Below are 27,120 nucleotides of genomic sequence, written 5' to 3' on the forward strand. Positions count from 1 at the left end.
GGATACATTAAAATGAAGGGTCGTTGAGGAACATGTATAAAGGACCCAGGGACAAAGCCAACGGTGAGGTGAGGGGGAGGACCGGATGTGGGAAGTGGGGGTGGTTAGGGCAGGGAGAGTAATAGGGATGGGGGAAAATGGGGACAGCTGTAATTAAACAACAATAAAAATAAAACAACAACAGAAGGTTTGAAAATGAATAGATGAAAAAATATATGCCAGGAGAAAGAAGTCTGGGATATAAATTAAATATCTGAAAGACATACCAAGAAAAAACATATGAGACAAAGGAAGGTGGGTGTTATAACCTGGTAAGATTTTTTCAAAAGTTAAAATATCCATTACAAAACACTTGAGCATCTGAATTTATAAAGTTGCTGACACTGTGATAGATTGACTCACCATATCACACAGAAATCAAAGTGGATTAATTTCTAAAGCTATATGGTGAGTTGGGCACCAGACAGTTTCAAGATCTAAATGGGACAAGTAAAGGGTGGGCTGGGATGGGAGTAAAAGACAAAAAAACTGCACTTGAACAACAATTAAATTAAAAAAACAACAACTATAAAGTCAATGGAAAATGAGAGGGTTCTTTTTAAGCAAACCCCAAAACATATTGTAAAACTTTTTATTCATGGATCTGACCACACCAAAATTAAACATTTCTGCTCAATAAATTATGCCATGCATTTCTTTCCAAAGTAAATGGGCAGATAATAATACCCAGTACAAACCTATTTTACAATGTCTAAAATTGATAAGCTATTAACACCTATCACATACATATACCAAAGGATGAACAAAAACAATGAAAAGAAATGAAAGTTCAAACATGTAATAAGCATATGAAGTATGTACACACTCATTAATAATTAGAAAAACTACAAAGAAAATGAGGCAATCACCTTAATCTCATTATACTTATAAATATTATAAATCTGCGTCATAATTGCTGCTAGAAGGTGGAGGTATAGAAGCTTTCATCCACTGTGAAGGAGTCTGTAATGGAGCAATGCCATTTTAGAGAGCCATCTGGCAGCACCTACTCAAGCAGGGTATGCAGACTCCATGACTAAAGAACTCCACTCCTGGGTATAGATCCCAGAGAAATTAGCATTCAGTTCTAGGAGGGACCATGCATAAGCATTTAATACAGGGATTGTGTTTTGATGGATGAGACTTGGAAAATTTAGGTTTGTGCTGCTGGGTGGTTATATACACTAATGGCAATAATAACAAATATTAAAGACACATTACTGAGTCATGTGCGAAAATACAAATAAATTTTAAAAATACATTCTCATCAAATGCATTAGAATGGTAGGAGTAACCTAGAGATAAGGGAGTTTTGTACGGTCATCAAGAATAGGGATGCAGATGGCTGGATAAATAAATAAATAAGAGACCCCAATGGAACAAAAGGGCTTTTAATAAAAAAAAAGTGTGATTAATTAAACAATTGTCTGCAGTAGAGACAAAGTAAAAAAAAAAAGTAAAGCAGATTAAGAAAAACCAAAAGGATTATTTAAAAACTACTAAGCGTGCAGAGGTTTTGATTCTTAAGAAACTTGTATTATCTACACAATCGAGTTTAACAATAGCAATAGCATAGTGATTGACATTATAAACATCGTTTTATTTCTTCTGAAATAGTTTCTTATAAAAATGTAAATATGCCTACTGAATAGTATACCCATTTCTTCCATGCTTATTATTTTAGTAACATTAGAATAGATTTTCAGCTGTTTTCTCTATTCATTTTATATCAGTAGAATTATAATGTAAATTTAGGAATATATTACAGAAATTACCAAAACTAGAAAACTAGCATCTCTCAAGTTTTCATTTAATTTCATTGGAAGAATTTGATTTCAGGAAGGAAGTTTTCAATGAATAAATCAAACTGTGACATTTTTGTTTTTAAATAACTTTTTAAAAAATCCATTTATCAGCCAATATAACGTTGCAATTAATTTCAAGAACATTTTAATTTACAGAGTCAAATTCTATATCTTGTATCCTAATTTAAAAATCTAATATACCAATTTATATTAATGAAGATTCTTGGGACTAAAATATATCCTCATGCTTGTTATATATAAAGCATTGACATTTTGGTCTCTGTATTATTCTGATTCTCAAAATGGCTTCCAAGAGACAAATCACATTCAGTTTCCATTATCATTAGAAATGCTCTTTTTGATTCTTACTTTGGATAATCTGCTGATTCTTTACAAGTTCTATAATAGATACATAAGATAATGTCAAATATCATTAAAGGTAGTATTTTTCTGCTACAAAGTCAAAATTTTGAAACAGCAACCCAATAATAACTTCCTCCCACCTGGCTATGGATATTCAATGTAGAATAAGGTCTGAAGGTTTATTACAAAAGGACATTTAAAAACCCAGATGAGTGGAGTGTTTTAGCTTCTTTGGTGTCATATGGCTGTCATGAGTAGAAATGACCATCCAAACACTGACAGCATCAGCAGAGGTGTGTGCCTGGACAGAGAAAACATCTACACTCTTCTTAATCACTGTCTCTCCTCAGCTACCCATTGCCCTCTGTACCTCTATCAATTGTTCTGTGTTCCTGCTTATGTCTAGTTCTCTCTAGGTTTTATGTGTTTTGGTCTGTCTCTCCCTCATGCTATTTTTCACTTCCTTTCTGTTTTTCCTACTTTCTTGATTTTATGAGTATGTTTATAATAATGTATATGTAAATCACATAAGTTAAACTTTATTATACTTTCTTCTCTCTCAAGATTTTTACTCACCCTAAAATAATTTGTGTCTTGATTAATGAACTTCAGAGGAAGAAAAGCAACTTACTTCTAATGCTTTTAATGCACAGACCACTGTAGAGTACAATTAATCATCCATTTATCATCTATTTTAGCAGTTAAGAAAACAACTCCTTAACTAGTCCCCTTCTTTTAAAATTAAATTAATTAAATGATTTTCAAAAATGTATAGTGTCAGCCACATAAAAGTAGCAGAGAATTAAACACTGAGGATAGAGTTTATCTCTGTTTCTTGGATAACATTCTTGACAAAATTATATTAAATCTATCTTTTCTTTGATGTTCATTCAACAACTACGAAAACCTTAGCAACAGTGCTAGCCACCAGGTGTGCAACTGTCTGCCACTGATGACAGTTAAAAGCCACAGAGAACACAAAAATAATAGGTACATATACTAATACACTAACTAGTGCAATATTAAAAGATATTTTTTGAGAAACAAATTACAGGTTTAAGACAATATCCAGCCAAGACAAACGATGATTTCCTAAGGAAGTGATTCTTTGCATGAGATTGTGTAGTTGAAGGTACGGTAGATAGGTCAGCTGTGCACTCTTCCTGCTCTGCAATCTCCCCTCTATTCTGTGGCCTGATAAATCTACTTAAAATTTGCACGAGACACCCTACTCATGGACTCTAAAATTTTCAGCTTAAAGCCCTCTGGTGCTCAGTTCCTGACATTACCTGGAAGGCTCCCTGTGGCTATGTGTGCTTTCACTTTAAAGAACACTCTATACATTTGTTGTTCCTTAGCCTGGAAACCTCTTCCGACATTGTCAACTCATTCAGAACACCTTTGATGGGAATGCGCAGGGGGTGGGGGGGAGTGGAGTTCTTTCCCTGTCCCAACAAATTTTGACTCTTTGAAAAGAGAAAATCATTTCTAGTTTGATGCATATTCCCAGGAAAATGAGTATGTTCTTAACTTATTTATAATTCTTATTAATATGTATATTTTGTTTACATGGGATATCTAACTATGTCTTCCCAATAAATATTTGCTAGTATATACCTAGAGAGATCATCACAAGACTGGTTGTCATCCAAAACTTTAAATCCATAAAATATGTAATGGGATAAATTAAATTTCTCAGCTGATGGTGCTAATTCTGCTTAGAGATAAAAATATCAATATCCTCTAACCTGTCTTCACATGAATTTATCTTAAACTTTAGCTTATTAGTTAAAAATTAAGCATAAGGTAAAGATTGTTCAGGTTGGGCACTCTATTTGTGAATTTTACCAATGACCTTTGGCCACTTTCCTTCACCAAAAGCCATACTGCACATCCTCATGAAAACCGATGGGTTAAAATGCATAAAAGCACTTGGCAACCACGAACAAGTTCTGAACTCTGAAATACATCCTGAGAGCAGTATTTCTCTCCTCAGTAAAGAACTGGTGTTACTATTCTGAGACATAAAGGCAACAGTTGTTTTTTTCTTAGTTGTGAGAAATCTCCACAAACAAACCAAGTTTCTATATCTGAATGTGAATTATTTTCAGTTCTATCATTTGCTTGCCAAAAATGTGAATAAACGCTTATGAGAAATAAAGGTTGCTTTAAATTACTTTCTTTTGGTTTCCTGTTTGCAAATTCACCCCCTTCTGTGTATCCCCAAAAGTTATGTTTTTGTGCTCTTACATTTGATAAAATCTTACAAGGATTTAGCAAAGCAAGAGCTGTAGCTATGTGTAGTTGAAATAAATGGCTTGCTTCCATACATTACCCTGCGGGACTGAGAAGAAACCTATTTTTCAAAAAATTTTAATTAAATCATGTTTGTAGAGATGTCCCTCATTAAGTGCCTTTGAAGTACCACATGCACAAAGAGACCCAGAGGGTAGTATGAAATCTCAAGTGCATGCATTTGGAGTGTTCATATGAGGTAAAAATATGTGTGTGTGAACACATGTAATTTTGCATAGACTGGTTTCTACTAGGTGCCTTCTAGATAAAATTTATCATTTTTAAACTGTTAAAAAATAAAGCTGATTCCAAAATCACAATTATTTATTAATGATGAGGTCTGTTAATACCACAAACTAACTTAAAAATGTCTAGTAACTCTACCGGCACTTACAAGCCAGCACATACACACACACACACACACACACACACACACACACACACACACACACATACACAACCAGCTCACGGACTCTGTTTCCTCTTTTTCCACTTCACTTGGGGTAAAGAAAACATTCTTGATAGCAGTTTCTTTTACTTTGTTTTTCTCTAGAGACTTAAGCAAATATTCACTATTTTTATTTTAAAGCAGAATATTTGTCTTTGTATAATTGCAAAACCTAAAATAATCTAAATGTCTCACCTTTGGGAACTATTAAATAAATTTCTCCATTTCATTATAATTGAATATCATGACAACAATTTTAATAAGAGATACAAAACATTTGGTAAACTATAATGTTTTTTAAACAATGAATATGGATGCATATCTATATGGAATATTTCCAAGGAAATTTATATCAAATTCTCTTTATATTAGTTCAGAGGGCTTCTACTAGTATGATTAGTTGGGTTGTGAATGATTTTTTCTGTATTTTTTGGATTTTTTGAACTTTCTCTAATAAATGTCTGTTTTACATATCAGAATATTATGCTGGTATTTTATGTGAAAATGCTTACTCATGTGGGTTATATAGAGGTTTTTTAGTAACCATAATGCACATACAGGTTCTGCTAACCAGCTGTGACATCTCTGAAAATATATCACAAAATAATTTTCTGCATCAGACAGAGACACAATCTAATCAGAAACCTGTGAACATACTCATTAGAGTCAAGAGCAAGCTTCATGTTTACTTATATAATCTCAAGAAATCTAATAGCCAGAACCTGACCTCATTACATATAATTTATATAAAAATAATCTTAATAAGAAGAAATAATATGATTGGCAGCTACAAGAAGAAAGTGACATTCAGTTGCCTTGATAGACGTTAAGTATTTTCAAGCAAGGAAAAATGTTTTCCATCTACTTCTGCATCACTTTAAAGTTGATAGGGAAAAGTTGGAGGTCTTGAGAAAAATGATCAAAATGGTAAGAGTATTTTCAAACTTGCCATATGAGGTAGAATGCGATCATGAGCAAAAAGAGCAGACTTAAAAGAGGAATGATAGGTACCTTGAGATGTTGGAAAGGGTGTCCAGAGAAAGGCACAGGTATACTGTCTGGTCACTCAGCTATTGCCAAGTAGGTGAAAGTATTTGATGATTGATTAAAACAAAGCCTTTAAAAAAAGTGGAATAATTTGAAAATTAACTAGATCACCACTGAATATAGTATAATCCACATAACTAAATTAATTCATGGTGAGCTTGAATGATGAATTGCTAGAAATATTTAAAAATATTTATGGATCAAAAAGAGATTGCATAAGATGGACTCTAACTTACCTTTTATTCTGAGATTTCATCATTCCGAAGTGACTTAGGGAACAAAATAAAAAAACACTGGTCCATTATTATCCATGTGCATATGTTGGAGGATTTTGCAGGTAGTATAAGAGGTGACAACAGAAGAAAAAATATATATATAACACAAACAAACGTATCAATACGGTGATTTCACATCAACTTATCACTGTCAAAAAATTTAAATTATATAATGAACAGGCTCACACTCTATTAATATACATGTATTAATATTACTTCACATGTATGTGTGAAGAAATGTTTCTTTACACATTAGAATCTTTATACCCTGTTTCTCATTCAAGTCTCTCCCTCTCCAGACTCGTGGCAAAATTCTGGAATGCCAAGACACTTGGGGATGGATTTCCTGCGACGGCTCACAGACATTAACCTGAGAAGTTTTCCAACCCTGGGAGCCGTAGTCTGTTCCAGGACCTCTTCCCCTTGTGGACTGGGGTCAGGGAATAGGAAGTTCCTCACAGGGCATCATCTGTCACCCCGTTTCCCAGTGGGTTCTGGGAGACCTCCCAGTCTTCCTGCTACTCCTGGGGTGTTCAGACATTTCTGGTATTTTTCTGCACCCAGGACAGCACTACAGGAAAGCAGGACATGGAGAGAGGAGCCCTATTGTAATCAGGGGAGAGTCTTTCTAGTTAGGAAAGAGAAACTCTTTTTCTTCTGCTTCTGGATATACAATCCTGTAATCCTTCCCATGGTTTTAAACAATATTTCAATGCTTTTTGAAAATGAAGGCAAGATATCTTACAGGAGTTTCAGCTTTTTGTTCTGCTATATCTATTCTTCATATTGATCACTGGCTTAAATAAACATGAGGAAAAGGGAACAATGTAAGAATTATCAAAAAACACCAGTGTCTCAAAATACTACTTTTTTTTCAAAATAAAAAATACATGTATTTTTTTCTTTGCAATTCTAATGGTTCTTTTTTAAAATTTTATAAAATGTATTAGGGTGGCACTGGTTAATATAATCATATAGGTATCAGTTATAGGTTTCAATTCTATAGGTACAATTCTACAATACATCATTTGGGTGTGTGTTCAACACCCAAAGTCAACGCAAACATATGTTCTTAAATGGAAGTCATTAGAGAGATAGGAGACTAAAGCAAGAAGCCTCAGAAAGTACTAGGACTCAGGTTCTTCAATGGAAATTTCAAAGACAAGGAGTAACAGTGAGTTAAACAAATGGTATAAGAATAGATTTTACAACCAAGATTGGCTGGATCGTATTAGGATAGTAGGACTGAGGAGACGTTGCGTGGACTTGACCTGGGAGACCAAGGCTCTCTCAGTACCCTCTCCTGAAAGGCTGTGGCAGGAATGGGTTTTCTCCCTTAGCTCAGTCTCCGTTTTCCAACTCACTTTCTAATTCGGGTGTGGACAAGTCTTCCTGTCATTGGAAGTGTCTTCATCAACTTACCTTCAATATGCCTGTTTGTGCATTGTCCCAGCACATATCAATAACAGAAAGATGTCTCACAGCAATTTTGTTCACACAGCAAATACCGATGAGCCATGATCAGCAGGTCACCAGCAGTCACTGGTGACCATTTTTAAAACTGCCACTGCCTTCCATATTAATTCTGTCCAAGTAATAGCTACGAATTCCCTACAAATGTGCGGTTATGATAGTTGAGGGGATCCTGACAATGTAAATTTGTTTTTTTCCTAAACCAAAAACAAGGTACTGTAATTGTAAAAGAAACCTATATTCCTGTCCCCAATCCACATTCCTCTTCTTCTATGGTAGTAGACACAATCTGATTTTAAGTGATAGCCATGGATTACATTTCTTAGACTCATGTGTAGCAAGCCAAAATCAGATGACTAGAGCAGAATGTAACTCTACCTCATGTGTAGAGATTTTGGTAGGTGTCCTTAAATAAAAGGCATGCTTATTTTTCCTGTGGTTTTTTTCCTTTCTTGGTGGTTAGAATGCAGATGGGATGGCTGGAATTAAAACCATTATCTTCTATCACGAGGTCCCTGAAGATGATAGAGCAATAGGAGAAGATGAACCTGCATCACTGATACTGCTAGAATTGTTACTTCAGCTCCAGACAGCCTCCATGCATTTTTATGTGAGAAATAAACCTCCACTTTGTTTAAACCACCCTACTTTCTGACAACCTCAAAGTCAAATGTAATCTTAAAATATTTAACAATCCATGTATGTTTTTGTTATTATTCAGAACCCAAACTATTATGGGAGTTTTATGCTCAATAATGCCTTTTGAAATAATTGGCAGAATAAAATATGGATGGAGTTAAAATAGTTTTATATCAATGTAAATGAGATGTAGTTGCCATAAAAATAATTACATGCTATTATTATAAGCATTTTTATCAGAAAACAGTTGGTGTGTTTTTTAATTCATTACTTAAAGTTATGGTTACCATGTACTTCAGAAAAAATATGCAGACATCAATTAGCTCTCAAAGGTGTTCAAAATACCTCTGGGGGAAATAAAAACAATTAAACCTTTTAACATTAACCAAAACATGTTTAATTTTCTTAAGATACTCCATGGTTAAAGAAACAAACATTTTCCAAATAGGAAATAGTATGTCTAAACTTAGTGTTTGAGAGTTTGAGAAACTCTCCTTCAGAGTTTGCAGCAGCTCAGACTTTGCACACGACAAAATGCTCAAGTACTTCAAACAGGTTAAGCCCTGTTTTCCAGTCTTACCAACACATGAAAAGTCAAGCTGGCAAGCCTCAAATCTACAACTGTGTGAACAAAATAAACACCCAGAAGACAAATTATGGCTTAACTTTTCTTCCTAAACAAAATGTAGTTCTCGGTACTTATAAGAAAAAACATCTATTGTCTGATTAAGATGGCACATCAGCGGATACAGTTGTCCAGTAATCAGTGTGCAAGCAGAGTAAACCAGAATGAAAATTTAACCATATGTAGTTATGAGCCAAATAAAGGTATTTTGGCCAGTGTGGGACCACATAAAAGACTACAGTCACATATGATTACAATGGAGCTGTGGCATCTTAGCTGTCATAATATCTTGATGAAACACATTACTCATATGTGAGTGGTGATGCTGAAGTAAGCCAATCTGCTTACTGTGCTGCAAGTCATATAAAAGGTAGCACGATTTTGTACACTACATAATACTTGATAATAAATTACTATGTTACTGGCTTTTGAATTTACTACATTAAAATTTTACTGTAATTTTAGTTTGCACTCTTTCTACTTATAGCAACATGTTTACTGTAAGACATTGTGTCTCATCATGCCAGAAAGCCTTACGTATCTCCTAGTTATGAAGTCTCCTGATTGCATCATTTCTCTCTTGCTTAATATATTGTTGTTTTATAAATTTAGTGTAGCCTAAGTGTGCAGTCATTTTAGGTCTACAGAAGTGTAAAGCAATGTTCTAGGCCCTCACATTCACTCACTACTCACTCACTACTCACTCAGAGAAACTTCTAGTCCTGCAAGCTCCTTTCACAGTGTGTACTGTTATACAAGAGCCCTACTTTTTAATCTTTTATAGCATATTTTTATGGATCTTTTCCTTTTTAAGGTATGTTTCAATACACAAATACCACCATCTTATAATTGCCTACAGTTTATTCAATACAGTAATATGTCATACATTTTTTAAAAGATTTTATTGATTATACCATCATAGTTGTTCTATTCCCCCCTTCATTCCCCTCCACCCTGTACACACTCTACCCCACCATTTCCCCCTTTTAGTTCAAGTTCATGTGTCACAAGTTCTTTAGATTCTATATTTCCCATACTATTCTTGCCCTCCCCACTGTCTATTTTCTACCTACCGTCTATGCTACTTATTTTCTGTACCTTCTCCCCCCTTCTCCTCCTCCCACTTCCCTGTTGCTAACCCTCCATGTGATCTTCATTTCTATCGTTCTGTTCCTGTTCTAGTTGTTTGCTTAGTTTGCTTTTGTTTTAGGTGTGGTTGTTAATAACTGTGAGTTTGCTGTCCTTTCACTGTTCATCTTTTTTATCTTCTTTTTCTTAGATAAGCCCCTTTAACATTTCATATAATAAGGGCTTGGTGATGATGAACTCCTTGAATTTGATCTTATCTGAGAAGCACTTTATCTGCCCTTCCATTCTAAATGAAAGCTTTGCTGAATAGAGCAATCTTGGATGTAGGTCTTTGGATTTCATGATCTGGAATACTTCTTTCCAGCCCCTTCTTGCCTATAAGGTCTCTTCTGAGAAATCCACTGACAGTCATGGGAACTCCTTTGTAGGTGACTGTCCCCTTATCTCTTGATGCTTCTAGGATTCTCTCCTTCATTTGAATCTTGGCTAGTATAATTATGATGTGACTTGGTGTGTTCCTTCTTGGGTGCAACTTCTCTGGGACTCTCTGAGCTTCCTGGATTTCCTAGAAGTCTATTTCCTTTGCCAGAACGGGGAAGTTCTCCTTTATTATTTTATCAAATAAGTTTTCTACTTGTTGCTCTTCCTCTTCCCCTTCTAGTACCCCTATAATTAGGATGTTGGAACTTTTAAAGATGTTCTGGAGGTTCCTAAGCCTCTCCTCATTTTTTTGAATTCTTGTTTCTTCATCCTTTTCTGTTTGGTCACTTTTTTCCTCCTTCTGGTCCACTCCCTTCATTTGAGTCCTAGTTTCCTTTCCATCACTATTGGTTTCCTGTGCATTTCCCTTCATTTCAATTACTTTAGCCTTCATCTATTCCTCTAATTTGTGACTCAAATCAACCAGTTCTGTGAGCATCCTGATCACCAGTGTTTTGAACTGTGCATCTGATAGGTTGGCTATCTCTTGGTCACTTAGAATTATTGGCTCTGGGGCTCTGAGCTGTTCTTGAGCCATAATGTTTTGGTCTGGTCACACCTGTTATGTATGAAGGACAGAGCCTTAGATGTTCACCAGGGTGGGGCAACCCAGTCGCTGGGTTGTGATGCTGTATGTGGGGGCGGAGTCAAAAGGGGCAATAGTGGTCCCCTCTGCTGCTTCCCAGAAGCTGCTGGGGCCTGTGCAGTCTGTCTCACTGATCACTCCTTCGCCTGGTTTATCCACTCGAGAATGTGTGACCATGGTCAGCCTGCTGCCTTGTGCCCTCACTGGCTCTGCCTGTTGCAACCCCATGCCTGGGATCTGCCAACCACCACCTGTACAAACTGGGTCAGTCTGGCCAGTTTTTCCTGCACAATCCCACTCCGCCAGCCACTGGCTCTGCTCTTACTGGTCTGGCTGAACGGGTGTTGTTGTCAGACTTCCGTACAGTTCAATTTTCTGTGTTTTGGTTGCATTTTTGTTACTAAAACTTTGTTATTTTTAAACTTGGTTGTGCGAGGAGGTACAATGTTTCCACCTATGCCTTCATCTTGGCTGGATCTTTTCCTTTTTAAGATATGTTTCAATACACAAATACCACCATTTTATAATTGTCTACAGTTTATTCAGTACAGTTACATGCCATACATTTTTGTAGCACAGGAACAACAAACTGTATACTGTAAGCCTAGATGTGTGTACTCAGCTATACCATCTAGGTCTGTGTAAGTGCACTCCATGATGTACACACAGGGTGGAATCGTCTAAAGAAGCAATTCTCAGGAAGTATCCCTACAGTTGAACAGTGTATGCCTGCACAAGGTCACGATGCCCATTAACTTCCAGGAGGGCTTTTTTTTGTGGAAGGACTTAACCTCAGCTTAAGCCATGCTCATTAATTTTATCTAGCAACATAAATACTTTTTTTAAAATTTCTTTCTTGTGCATGTTTTACAATTAATAGAGAAAAATTCAGTTATAAAACACATCCTGGAAAGAATGCATTAGGTGAATTTGAATGACATAAGATGTTGTTAAGGACTTAACAGTATTGTTAACATTCCTAAGTTTTATAATTATGGGCCTGTACTTCCCCTATATTTCTTGTCTGTTTGAAATCCTGGCAGGATTTCAGAAGTGTTTTGTGTGGCAATGGGGAGAAAGAAAAGCATATTTACAAATCCTGTGCACGAAAAAATGCACTCCTTTCAGACTCATCATAAACCACATAGCAAACACATTTATGCCTCTACCGAAATCTAATTTCCACACTTAGTACTTCAAGTGTATCCAGTCATTTTAGCCTTATTTCTGACATACAGACATTTTTGTATTTAAAATTGTCTTGAAGTGATGATTTCACTTTATTTTGGTGACATTGACCCCTACAGGAAAGAATGAGGTTTACCTGCTTGTATTTTACATGAGACAAGGTAGGTTAGGAGAGGTGTTTCTTAAGAACAGTGTATAGTAGCAAAGAGACAATGATCGATAAGGAGAGACTAGTTAGTCCTTCAAAAGTGAAAGCCAATTTGACATGTTTGTGGAAAATAAAACATAACACTGGAGAGAAGAAGAGTTGCATTTGGAGACTACATGGAAACAACCTATTTGTTTAAAAGCACTCTATTTATACTTTGAATGTAGGTCCTCATTTATACCTCATTTCTTTTGTTTCTGCTTCTGCATTTAAAGACAAAATCATGGGCTACACTAACATTTGCTTTAGGGAAGCCTTGAGTTGAGATAATCACCATTTGCTTTCTCACTGTGTAATTCTGGGCTGCTTTTATTTAGGAGAGAGTAAAAGAGTGGCTCATTCTATACGTAAAATGCTTTTCACATTTAGTTCTTTTAAACGTGTTTCTAAACCCTCAAGGTTTAATGTGTTTTATTTTGAAAGAAGGGGTCCATTAACTTTCTAAGGACTTTTCACAGAAACTTACTGCTGCCCTTGGTAATAGTCTCTGGAACTTGCAAGCTAAGGACAGGATGAACCGAGGACAACTGTTATGTCAGCAGGCGAGGCTCAGGGTAGGTATTGTTTAAATATTATGTAAAATCAGCAAAAATATTCTTCCTGGGCCATTAAACAAAAGTCTTTTGGTAATTTTAAACCGTAACTTCTAGATGACATTAAATTATAGAACAGTTGGGCTCATTTTTTTTCTCTCGCTCTTATTAATTCCATAAATGGGTGATACTTACAAACTTAAATGACACATATATTTATTGTATGGTGTGTAAATGCTAATGATAAATTTCAATTCTAGGAATGAAAAGATAATATAATAATCTCTAAAGATAAACACTAAAGAAAAATATCTATTATGAAACTATTGGATTGCTTCTTATTATTGAACTTACAATTATTACATTTCTGTTGTTGCTTTAAAAGTATACCTAAGGCAGTTAGTTTTATTTTTAATTTTTTGAGGTATCTTCATACTGCTTTCCACAGTGGCTGCACTAATATGCATCCCCACCAACAGTGCAAAAGGGTTCATCTTTTTCCACATCCTTATCTGCAATTGATGTTTGTTGATTTATTGACAGCCATTCTGCTTTATAATTTAGCTGAAGAAACCTGAAACAATTCAAAAGAACATAAGCCACCTATGTTTATTGCACCTTATTTACAAGCACCAACATATGGAAGCAGCCCAAGTCTCCATCAGTAGATGAGTGGATAAAACAATTATGGGACACTTACCCAGTGGCATACTACTTGGCTTTAAAAAAAGAAGAAATTTGTACCCTTTCTAAGAGCATGGATGGACCTGGAGAACATTATGCTAAGTGTAATAAGCCAATCAAAAAAAAAAGAAAAATGCCATGTGATTTTACTCATATGTGGAATCTAATGAAGAAACTGAACTAATGAGCAACATAAAGACAACCTCACAGAGAGCAGGTTGACACCTCTAGGGAAGAGTGGTTGTTAAGGGGGAGAGTGGTGGAGAAAAAGGAAAAAGGACTCATGAAAACAGTATGGTGATTGTTGCTGGGAAGAGGGTATGGGGGGATAAATGGTAAGGGAAAAATTTACAATAAAAACAGTATGGATTTTTCTCAGAAAAATAAAAATCGACCTGCCTTTTGACCCAGCAATTCCACTGCTAGGATTATATCCTAAGAATCCTAAAACATCAATATCAAAGAACCTATGCACCACAATGTTCATAGCAGCACAATTTACAATAGCCAAGAGTTGGAAGCAACCTAGGTGCCCATCAGTAAATGAATGGATCCAAAAATTGTGGTACATATACACAATGGAATTCTATGCTGCAGAGAGAAAGAAGGAGCTACTACCCTTTGCAACAACATGGATGGAACTGGAAAGCATTATGCTGAGTGAAATAGGCCAGGTGCTGAAAGACAAATACCATATGATCTCACCTTTAACAGGAAGCTAAACAACAAAACAAACAAGTAAGCAGAAAAAAAAACCCAAAAAACAAAGACACTGAAATAGAGAACAAGGGGATAGTGACCAGAGGGGAGAAGGAAGGGAAGTTAAGGGGAAAAAGGGGGAGGGATTTGGAGGAACAAATAGGAAGGACACAGGGACGAGAACTAAGGGGGGGGTGGAAATGGGAGGGAGGTGGGAGCAAGGGGCAGGGGAGGCTGGGATGGGAAAAATAGACAAAAAACTGTACTTGAAAAATAACTAAATAAAATTAAAAAATTAAAAAAAAAAACAGGAATTATTTAGAAGAGAAAAAAAAATGTACCTGGCTATAGTGTATTAGCCATTATAGAGGATTAATAAGAAAAATAGTGAAATAAAATTATTCGATCAATAGGGATTAGTTCACTACTTTTCTTTAAGGACACTTAACATGAGACCTATACTCAACTAATTTTTAAGTGTACAATAGTATTGTCAACTATAAGCATCCTGCCGGATCACAGGTATCCGAAACAGTCATCCTGCATAACAAACTTTGTACCCATTGAATAGCAACTTCTTTTTCTCCCTGAAAACCACTATTCTACCCTCTGCTTTTATTAGTTTGACTGTTTGAGATATACATGCAGATTCACACAGTATTTGTGGCTCACTTCATTTAGCATAACGCTCTCTCAGTTCGTTCATGTGGACCCACACTGAACGATTCGCTCTCTAAGGCCGAGTGATGTTTCACTGTGTATATATGCTGCACTCCCTCTTTTGTTCAACCCATCAGGAGAAATTTAGGTGTTTCCCATCTTGGCTATTGGGAATAATGCTGCAATGAATATAGGAGTGCAAATACCTCTCAGAGACACTGATTTCACTTCTTTTAGATCTATCTTTAAGTTTTTCAAGAAAATTCCATGCTGTTTTCCAAAGTGTCAGCACCATTTTCTATTCCCACCAATAGTGTCAAAGGCTTTATTTTAAATTTCCTGACATTCTCTCCAAACACTCAACCACTTTTTTTTTATAATGGCCATCCTAATATGTGTGAGTTGATATCTTATTGTGGTTTTGATTTGCATCTATTTACTTGATGATTAAGAATGCTGAGCATCTTTTCACATACTTGGTGGCCACTTGCGTGTCTCCTTTTCAGAAATATCTGTTCAGATCCTTTGCCCATTTTTAAATTGAATTGTTTTATTTCTGTTGACAAAGGAATTCCTTATAAATTTTTGATGTTAATTCTCTATCAGATTTGTGGTTTGAAAATATTTTCTCCCATTCTTTCCATTGCCTTTTCACTGTAATTGTATTCTTTGCTGTTAGATTATTTTGAAACTTTGTTATGATCATTGTTTTATTGCCTTAGAATACAATGCTCCCAGAAACAAAATGTGGATCATCACAGCTAAGTGTCTGATAGAGGGTCTGCAAAAGAGATACTGTACAATGTAAAGTATTTGATTATTACAAGAAGTTTAAAGTACTTTACCTGTATACAGTATATAATTATAACCATATTAATTTTAAATTAATACAAGGCATAATGTATCAATGCCTTAATTATTATTTTAAAAGGCAGGCCAATAAAATTTATATTTAAAACTACACTTTAGCTTTTGCCCTCCTGATATTAAAGATCCTTTGTGATGATTGTATTTATCATCAAATCCATTGAGAAATTTGAAAACCATTATGCACAAATATAAATACATACACACATATATATTTATACCTTCAAGTCTTTCTATAGCAATAGGTATAACTTAATTTTATTAATGTAATAGACAGAAAAATCTGAAAAGAAGCCTGGTTCCACTTGGGGGCAAATATCATATTGCCTAAATTAAATTTTAAATCATGCAGTAAATACACTTCAGAAGACCCTAAGTCTAGATATATGTTTAGTAAAGAATTTCAATTGTCAAACAGCATATCATTACTTTTGTTAATTTCTTTACTTTTGTTATTTTTAAAAATCAATCAGGGAAAAATAATTTAATGAACAGTTTTCTTTACTTGCAAAACCAATAAAAGCAACTAATTCATTAAAAAACAGTGGGCTAGAATTTAGTGATATACAGGAGCAATTCATTTCATTCACTTTGCTTTTTGGGTATACAAAAAGATCCAAAGAAGATTCTAATATCCTTTGAAATATTCTGAATTCAAGAGGCTTTCTTTCTCTAATTTGGTTCAAGGCAGATTATTTCGGTAGAAATGGAAAAGTAGGCCTGGGAGAAGGTAATAGCTAGGACACTTCTTGTTACTCTTTAAAGCTCTTTAAAAGCTGCCCAGTTTTCATTCTGTTGATGTCACATAACATTTGTTTACAATTAATTATGAGCCATAGTATTAGCAACCATGTCAATTCTATTATGTTGTTTGTCTGAAACCCAAAGAAGGTAAATATAATTTTGGGTTTCCATGATAAGTTTGGGAATCTTTAAACTTTCTTTAAGGATAACAGGAAAGATCAACTTCTGTACTTATAACATATTTCAGTGACATTCCAAGAAATGGGTTTGAGAAAAAAGAAAAAAAGGACTCATGGTCATGGGCAACAGTGTGGTGATTGCTGGTGGAAGGGGGTGTAAGAGGACTAAATGCTAATAAAATAATTATAATAAAGATTAAATTTAAAAGGGTATTTTTTCCTTTTTTTTACTGTAACTGTTTTAGATACAAAGCAAAGAAATTTGCAAACTATGCAGGGAATGTCAGTACCATCCAAACTGTCCAAATACAGTAGCCCAGACAGAAACACTTACTTGTAACACTGAGCCACTTTAGAGGCTAAAGTGTTGATTAAATTTCGGAATTTTCAGTCCTACCAGGATCCAGGTCTTGCTGAAACCTGCTAGGCAGGCATTGCAAACCTGCAGCTCTCATTTCAAGTTCAAATGTATACTCTAATCTCTACTTTTACTCTCTCTTTTTTTCCTTTTTTTATTACACTTTTTTCTGGAATCTTACAGTGTTCCTAAATTAGACATAAATCTTACATTTTCTTTCAGGTAATAAATAATATTTGCTTCATTCATCTATCTAGTCAGTTCCAGGACACACCAGAGATTAATGAGAACTAATGATCATGTGACATGTATGCTATTTTAAAGATTGAATTCTATCTTAGTTCTAACCTGAATACCAGTTTCACTGAAAATTTAAAATATTTACCCTTGTTCTTCTAGTTGAAAAAGAAAGGGAGAGTGAAAATAACCTCATCACAGCAAACTGTGTTAGCCAAAAAATGATCACAGTCAAACTCATTGTACTGGCAGACTCACAATGGCATATTCATTTTAAAATTTAATTCATCATTTAAAGAATGAAGGTAAGAAAGCAGTAAACTCTTTATTACTATTTTTTCTTATTGAAGTGTCCTAGTCACAGCCATGGAGATAGAATAATCTATAGCATCAACATTCTAAGAAACACCTTAGTATGGAAAGTTGATTAGTAGAACAACCCCTTTTATTGTTCATAAGATTTAATTTTTATTGTCCTAGGTGTCCCCTGTTGCCTCTTAATTCTTTGTAGAATGGAAGCAGATTTTTAAAAATGTACACATTGCTTTTTTGTAATTCTATAAAATTATATTTTGGGGGTGATTTAAAAAATATTGATAGTCAATACAATGATTTTTTATTTAAAGTGAATAACAAGTACTCTGGACTACTTTATACCTACTTTTATTGCATATTATGAAAATTTTGCAATCTCCAAAATGAACTGTGAAAATGGGGACAGACTCCTAGATGGAGAGCAGGAATCCAGCTGGAGGGGAGGTTATGGGGTGGAAGGACTGAGCAAAAACGAAAAAGGACTCATGGACATGGATAGCACTGCGGTGATTGCTGGGGAGTGGGGGTGTGAGAGGACTAAATGGTCATGGAAAAATACAATAAAGATTTTAAAAATAAATGAATTGTGAAAATATACATCTAATAAAACATACATCTAATAAGTCATCAGAAATCTTTCATTGTGCTTATAAAATGGTATATATGCTACAAATTTTTAACCAAGTTTTTCTAAGGGTTTAATAATCTAAACCTTTATATTACTCATATGAGGGGGACCTGCCAAAACCCAGAATTATCTTCTAGACAGTAAGCCCCTTGTAGTACCCGCTTCCCCCACTAGGTGAGTGTTCTAGGAACCCATCTGCATCAGTGTTCCAGCTGGTGTTGTTGGGAGGGGTTGTGTTCAGCTTCAGTGAATTTTTTTGAACACTCTTTCGACACATTTGTCCATTTCATGACGGGGGGGGGTTTATGAGCACACCTGCCCACACTGAGCAGCGTGTTCAGCAGTTTTTGACCAAAAATGTCATGATCCCTGGAACTCACCCTCCCTACTCACCCATTTTTTTTATTTCCCCACATGAAAACAGTCCTCGGGGGGAAATGTTTTGCTTATGTGAAAGAGGTAAAATAAAAAAATGGCAGACATACTAAAAGGCATCAACAATGACAAGTTCAAAAACTGTTTGGAGCAGTGGAAAAAATGTCTCAGTAGGTGTATTGCATTAAATAGAGAGTACTTTTAAGGTGACTGAACTTTAAACAAGGATAAATAAATTCATTTTTTCTAAATAAATTCTTGGTTTTTGGAGTTCCCCTCGTTTTTATTTAATTTATAGCTGTGGTGGTAAGTGGCAGGTGGAGTAAAACAACAAAGGAGTTAGCAAAACACCTCAGTTGAAAAATAGAAAACATAATCGTTTTACCAGTAGGAAAGAAGTGACCTCAATAATTTAAAAAACATTAATAAATGCTTTAGTAGCTAGAGAAAATATTGTACATAGTTTTTCCTTCATCTAAAGTTTTGGACAATTCTGGTAAATGCAACAGATGCAGAAACATAGAAAATCAAGACACAGACTGTTTTGTCAGAAAATTCATCTTTTTCCTAAAAAAATATGGACAGCATTCCTCCTATTTCCCTGAATTAAAAAAAAAGTTGTAGATGATAATTAGTAGTATATGAGAGTAGACATATTCTAATAATTCTAATTCTATTGTTATATTGTGTCCTTTACTGCTCCGTTTGTGTGTAGTGTGTTTCTAACTTTGTGAATGCTAACAATGCACCCAACTACTAATTTTGAAACTGCACTACAATAGTTGTTTTATAATATTTGGGGGCAGTTTGTACTTCCCTTCTATAATCATAAACTTTTATTTTTTTTATTTTTTAGAGATTTCATTTACTTATTTTTAGAGAGGGGAAGGGAGCAAGAAAGAGAGGGAGGGAAACATCATTGTGTGGTTGCCTCTCTCACACCCGCTACTGGGGACCTGGCCTGCAACCCAGGCATGTGCCCTGACTGAAATCAGACTGGCTACTCTTTGGTTCACAGGCCGGTGCTCAATCCATTGAGGCACACCAGTCAGAGCTCATGAACTTTTAACACCTATTTACAACACCTATTTTTAAGTCGTATATTTTGATGTCAGAACAGACGCTATTTTCTTAATGTCTTCCCTTTTTGCACCCAGCCCCCAGTCCTCTTTTCCTCCAGCCATCATCAGTCTGCACTCCATGTCCGTAAGTCCTTTTCAATATTCTTTGTTCATTTATTTTTTATTTATGATTCCACATAATACTAAAATCAATGGTATGTGTCTTTTTTTTCTGACTGTCTTATTTCACATAACATAATACCTTTAGGTCCATTCATGTAGTTAAAAATGCTAAAATTTTATTTTTTATGGCCGAGTAATATTCCAGTGTATATATGCACCACTAATTTTTTATCCATTTATCTATTTATAGACCCTGGTTGCTCTCATATCTTGACCATTGCAAATAATTCTGCAATGAACAAAGGGGTGGGTATAGTCTTTTGAATTAGTGTTTTGTGTTTCTTTGGATATATTCCCAGAAGTGGAATCCTTGATCATAAGGCAATATAAGGAACATAATCAATAATATTGTAAAAACTATGTATGCCAGGTGAGTACTGTAAATATTGGGGTGAGTACTTTGTAAAGTATGTGATTGTCTAACCACTAGGCTGTGCATCTGAACCTAATACAAAAGAATATTGAATGCACACTATAATTGAAAAATAAAACTTAAAATAAATAAATACAACTATTTTTAAAAAGTTATTTTCTTCTTTTTAAAAACAAATATATTTCTCTTTCATAAAACTCTTTCCTCTTTTTATCTTTGTTTTCTTCACTTGGACAATAGTCACACATCTCTTTTAGCTTTCTTAGGAAATTTAATTAAATATTGAAAAGATATTTTCGTTTTCTATTTGCTATTTTCCTCTCATTTTGAAAATAATTTTCAATCAGTTGTAAAGTATTAGATTTAGAAACATACTGAAAATAATCTAAACATATATCCCCTTTTCTTACAAATCACAAAATCAAGACACAAAAAATTTAAATGATTAGCCCTTGATTATTGGAAAAGTTAAGGGAAAACACAAATTCTTCCAAAAGCTTTCAGAAAAATGTGTGCTAAACAACAACAACAATGACAAAACTCCTTTGAAGAGATTTGTATGAAGCAGTGTTTTGTATTAATTACTCCCAGGTGTCTTTTCCACATCTCAACACAACACAACACAGCCCTTGGTCAAGTGCAAAGAAATACTTGAATACAGTGCAGGCTCACGAGACGTTTCCAGGAGGCTGGGGATTTGGAGCACAGTGAATCAGTCACAGCAATTTAAACACCGAAGACTGGAGTCCTCAAATTTGGGGATGTAGCTTAAGCCAAGCATTTTAAGGAAATACGTGCTATATCTTGAATAACTTTTTCTGGTTTAACTTTAGGCTTTCCAATTATTTATTTAGCTAAGTCTAATGTTTATTAACTATTTAACTTACCCATTGAATTTTTATTTTTATTTAATTTTTGTTTTCAGAACTACCTTTTGATTCCCTTTCACTTTTGTGTGGTTTCCACTTCCCTGAATATATTTTCAAATTAAAAAAATTGTGAGTGTATGCATGTGTCTGTGCCTTATACTTCTTGTCTGATTTCTTCGTGGCGTGTTTCTACTGCAGACGTTTTTTCTTTGCATGCCCTGGGCACTCTGTTTCCTGCAGTGTTTGGTTATTTTTATTTGATGTCCTTCTCAATGTCCTTAAGAAATTATTTGTGATGGTAGAGAGGATGACTTTCTGTGTAGAAGGTCTGTGATTATTTCTTCTAGGTGTGAGGTACTAGTATCTGTCTAGGATTATTTTAATTTAAAGGCTGATATTTGGACTCCAAATCCATTCAGTAGCTGCCTCTTAATTTTATTTTTACTGCTGCTTTCAACAATCCCCTCCTTCTTTGGGCTCCTGGCTTCAGTTTCTTTTCCCTGCTTCAGAGACTTAAACATAAATATCAAAATTTAAGATTTTTTTGATTTGGCAATTATGCAATGTATAAAGGTCTTCAAGAAATTATTTTCTCTCTGTCATCATTCTCTTAATACTTATTTTTGTAATTCCTCATTATTTTGTCAGTTATCTAATTCTCTTAAAATAATTTAAAGATTCTTGCTTAGTATTTTCAGTTGGTTTTGTGGGAACAATTCTGAGATAGTTTGTCTTGTTGTATTGCTGAAAATGGAACTTCAGTAGAAGCTCTTATATCTTTGAGTATAAACAAATTATATAACACTGCTCTGAAAAGCAATTGAACGTGATTGTATAATTTCAAGCATGTTTTATCCTGTGACTAAATAATTTCACAGGGAAATATGTACGATAGTATACACATATAATATCATCTACAATAATATACAATACAGTTGCATTCATAGTTGCATCATTTGTTAAAATATAAAAGATAAAACACTAAAGTCTAGAAAGGCAGAAATAGCATTCAGCAGAAGCCTTGTATTGAGAAATAAATGAAAAAATAAATACTTCAATAGTCATATAATGATATACAGCAATGAAAGTAAACAAACTATTAATTCATTAATCAAAGTGGAGAAACCACAGAAATTCTTAGGCTTTTCAAAACAGATGTGAAAAGTCTAAATTGAGTGAAAACCATATTTATAAAGATCATAAACAGAAAAAACAAAAGAATATATTATTTATAAATATGTAAATTATAAAATATTAGAAATAACAACATTGACAGTCATAAAATTCAGAGTATTGATTACTTTTGAAAAGAAAAGGTAAATGGAATAGGAGAAAAACATATAGATAGCTTTATAATATTGGAAATAAATATCTTAGCTTTGAGTTTATGTGGTGGTTTCATAACTGACATGTATTTGTAACTTACATGTCCAATTTATACACATAACAAACTGACACAAACACACATGATTTTGTCAACATTCAAATTACATAACTTTTGTTAAAATGATTAGAAACTATAGTGCTTTTGTGCCTCCCTATGGCATTAAATAATTGAGTCTGTGATGTAGTGACGTGGTAATTATGGCTTGCTCCGGCCCGCGGAGCAATCAACTGGGGCTCGACCACCTACCTAGAACAAATGAGTTGGGGGGACAAGAGGCACGAAGAATGGCAGCAAGACAAAAGATTCTGATCAAGCTGCAAACTTTATTTTTCCGAACTGGGTATATATATATATATATATGGGGGGAGGGAGAGGAAGGAGATTAGGTTGCTTGCTATTGGCTAGCTTGAGACAAAGAAGGGCCCGCTTATTGATTACTTGGGTGCAACTGGTACTCGTGGACACCTCATGTGCCTGTAGCCGATTGGCTTGGGGAGCGCATGCACACCTCATGTACCTGTAGCCGATTGGCTTTGTGGAGCGCACAGGTTCCTGTAATCAATGCAATGTTTTTAGCTAGAAGCCAGGTGTAAGGTTCCCAACAATGGCTTTAAATGAATCTAACAGAATCTTATGCCTCTTAACCTGAGAACCTGGCTGTGTGGTCATACTGTTTTGAAAGAGGTTTCAGTCTATTCTCTATTCAACTTGTATGTGATCCATCACTCTGTTCAGATGTCTGAATTTACAAAATAAAGAATACCCTGGCCTGATCATTTTAGTCTGAGTGTTTCAACTATGCTCACATAGAAGAATGGGAAAAGAGATTCGATAGCTACCTCTTTAAACTATGGTTTATTATATAAATGCATTCCATGTAATTCAAGAAAATTACTTTTGTAGGCTATATTATATATGCATATATCAGTTTGCTAGAGTGAACATATTAATGAAAATTTTCTTTTGAATTTCAGTTATAGTCTTGCTACATGAATATGGTTGTTGAAATTTAAGAGTTGAAGTTGTTAGTATAAGTTGATGTTTTTTTTAAATGATGAAATATTTACTAGAAAATTTTCATGCAAGTTAAGTACAAAATATCCTGAAAATGTTGCTTACAACAGGGCAGCAGCAGCGCAGACCCAAACCCTCCCACCAGAAACTTTAACCACTCTGAGTGCAGAGTTAAGGAGCAAGGAAGCCAGAGTTTCTCCTCTAGATTTCTAGGAAAAACTTGTACAAACCACTTCAGAAACAGAAGAGAGTCCACGTATATGTGTGTGTGTGTGTGTGTGTGTGTGTGTGTGTGTATATATATACATACACACACACACTATATATATGTATGTATATATATATATATACTAGGTGTGTGTGTATGTAATATATTCTTGATGCTGTTTTCTTGCTTTTAGAAAAGAGTCACTGCATTAAAATATTTCTATCTAAAGATGAGGTTAATAATTTTTTTTTATTCCTTTAGGATTACAGGAATGACAGGAAAGGCACAAAGTATTTAGATTGCACACAAAATAGTTTTAAAATTGTATTTGTCTTATAGAAAACCACTGATTTCAGTTTACTTTGCTTTTTTAATATATAAACATATCCCGAGTCCCACAATAAATCCCCCAAATTTCATAGACTTTTATTTACATTTTTTGTATCTGCATTTCTACACATGTTTTAGCCTGGGTTATGTTTGTCCAAATTGGTTAAATCACATCTGAGACGACTGGAAAAAACTGAGCACAAAAGGCAATATAAAGCATCCGCATGTCACGTTGTTGCTGTCACGCTGAAATCTCACTCACTACTAGCGGAAGTATCGACCATTTCACAGGTGTCTCATTACCTTTGATAGTCAATTCTCTTTTGAGATTGAACAAGTCTCCTAAATGGACCCCCTAAATCAAATTGGTACAGGGGACCTCAATCTCTGGGCTGCCTTTGAAAACAGGTCTCCAGGGCAGCAGAGCGATGTTGCTGTATCACCGCGGAAACAGTCCAATTCACCGTCCTCCTCAGATCTGCAGGGAGAATGAGTCCACATCAAATTGTTATGATCAAGGAGACATTCCTTGTAATGGTCTTTCTTAGTTTAAAAACGCCTTCACTGGGGTTGAAAAGTACTTACGCATTAACAATAAAGGACATAAGGAGTAGCTGAAATGAGTCCGAGTAAATTTCATATGACTTTGGTTATAACTGAGAAAACTAAATTAACAATGCAAAGGTGGTAAACAAAATAAAACATTGTATGCATTTGGGAGGGTAAAATAAACTTTAGTGAATATGTCTAAGTTTTCAAAGTTTTGTCAGTTAGAATTTATTTGTTTTTTGGCAACCTTACTTTAAAAACATATGAAGGTAAAGATTTTATATTACAAGTAAAATTCAGTTTATTCTGCATAAATCACACAGAGTCTAGAATTCGAGTAGGTCTATTTACTGAAATGCTGCAGACTTTTTTGATATTTAAATATCTAATTTTCGCAAAAACACTTTCTAATTTAAAAAGTAAAGTTTAATTCATCTAATTGAAAAGGTTAATGGAGACATGCTCATTTAGTTAGTCGAGCCTCCAGGAGTACTTTCTCTGGCAAAACTGAACGAAACGCACATGGCCTGTTTCTGGGGTTGACCAAGAAAGCCTTCACATTCCCCGCCACCTGACTGAACTCTGGTATAGCTTCTTTCCAACTAAAGACCATTCTCTTAATGCATTTACTTTAGCAAACATGCCATTTGTAAATTCTTTTTTGACTCTTTGAGACGTGACTCTTCTGTGTAACCCTAGGATGTCTTTTTCAAGGACCTAGAAACCATCTCTTTACAATGCAATCGAGAAAGACAGGACCCCTGTATCCCAGTCTCTGTGGAAGGGCAGATGCCTAACTCATTCCCTAAGCGCCAATTAGCAAACACAGATGGTCTAATCACGTTGATCACCCTCCCCTCCCCAGTGCCCTTCAGTATGTTTCCATTAGCTTGCTCCAGTTGTTTAAAAACCTCTCCCCTTATTTCAATAATCTTGACCCCTACTGCATTAGTCTTGAATAAAATCATCATTGCTATTTTCAATTGGTGCCTGGTCTATGTTTTTCTTTGACAGTTAATGGACATTAAATGCAAATATAACATAATTTTTAAAAAGAATTCAAATAAAATATTATATTCTTAGTTATTTTAGGTTTTATTTTGTCTTAGTAATAATTTTATTTCTGAACTATTTCACATGTTGCCCCATATTTTCAAAGGCATTATTTAGTTTTTGTAACACCTTGGTGACGTTGGTAAGAACAGGATCATTGAGCTCTTAGATATGCGAGACTTGATTTAATTGTCTTGTCCAAGATTATACCATAAGAGAACCCTGAGCATTCCCACTAGAAGAGAATACTGCCTGCTTCCTTACTGCTTTTGCATCCACAGTGCACAGACCCCACACTACAGCTCTCCTAAATGCATCATTTGCCCAGATATTGATTTACCTAGTTCTAAATACTTCCAGAAGAAGATGGCAACATCGTAACTTAAGTTTTTTACTTCGGTTATTCTTTTTATATATTACCTTAAGAAACCATTCTTCTTATTCCCATGTAAATTTATGTTAACTGGATGTTAATTTATTTTAAACAAAGACTAAACTGCAAAATATATTAGCTTCTAGCACAGAGTTCAGAGCCTGACACAATTTTTAAACACAGGAGACATTCAATATTTGTTGAGTGCATGTATTAATGAAGTCAGGCTTTTGAGGAAGTCATATCTATTTTTTTAAATGTTCAGGACAGGGTTTATATACTATTGATAACCAAAAGCCAATAAATATTGGTACAGGAGAAAAATAATGATTGTTGTTCAATTCCATGTTGACAAAGGTTTGAATGTAGCATCTATAGAGCAATATATTACCTAAATGTTCTTGTATTTAACTTTTAAGCATATTTTTTAATCCTATAGGACAATCATCGTGGGAAAGGTTAGAGATGTTCTAGACAGAGAAGATAATTAAATTACACCAGAACTCTGTGATGTTCACACTCATGAGAAAAGCGGGCACAGGAGGACCACAGGCAGAGCGTTTTCTCACTTAGTCTTTCCAAACATATTTTGTGATAATTTTATGGATGGTGAACTAAGAGAAATGAATATGACTCATCTAATTAATAGAGGTGCTGAGGTACCAACACAGGTCTCATTGACCCCAGTACCCAAACTCATTCCACTGTATCAATACTTTCCCTATTTCACATCAAACCCCAAGCACAATTTTACTCTACACACACACACACACACACACACACACACACACAATTTAAATCCTCTGTCCAGTCACTTCATTGGGACAGAAAATAATTGCACACAAACAGAGCACTCAGAAAATAAAGGTAGGTTGTGGACA

This window comes from Artibeus jamaicensis, unplaced genomic scaffold, assembly GCF_021234435.1.
Source record: "Artibeus jamaicensis isolate MK-2021 breed Jamaican fruit bat unplaced genomic scaffold, CSHL_Jam_final contig_387, whole genome shotgun sequence".
NCBI classification, from domain to species: Eukaryota; Metazoa; Chordata; class Mammalia; order Chiroptera; family Phyllostomidae; genus Artibeus; species Artibeus jamaicensis.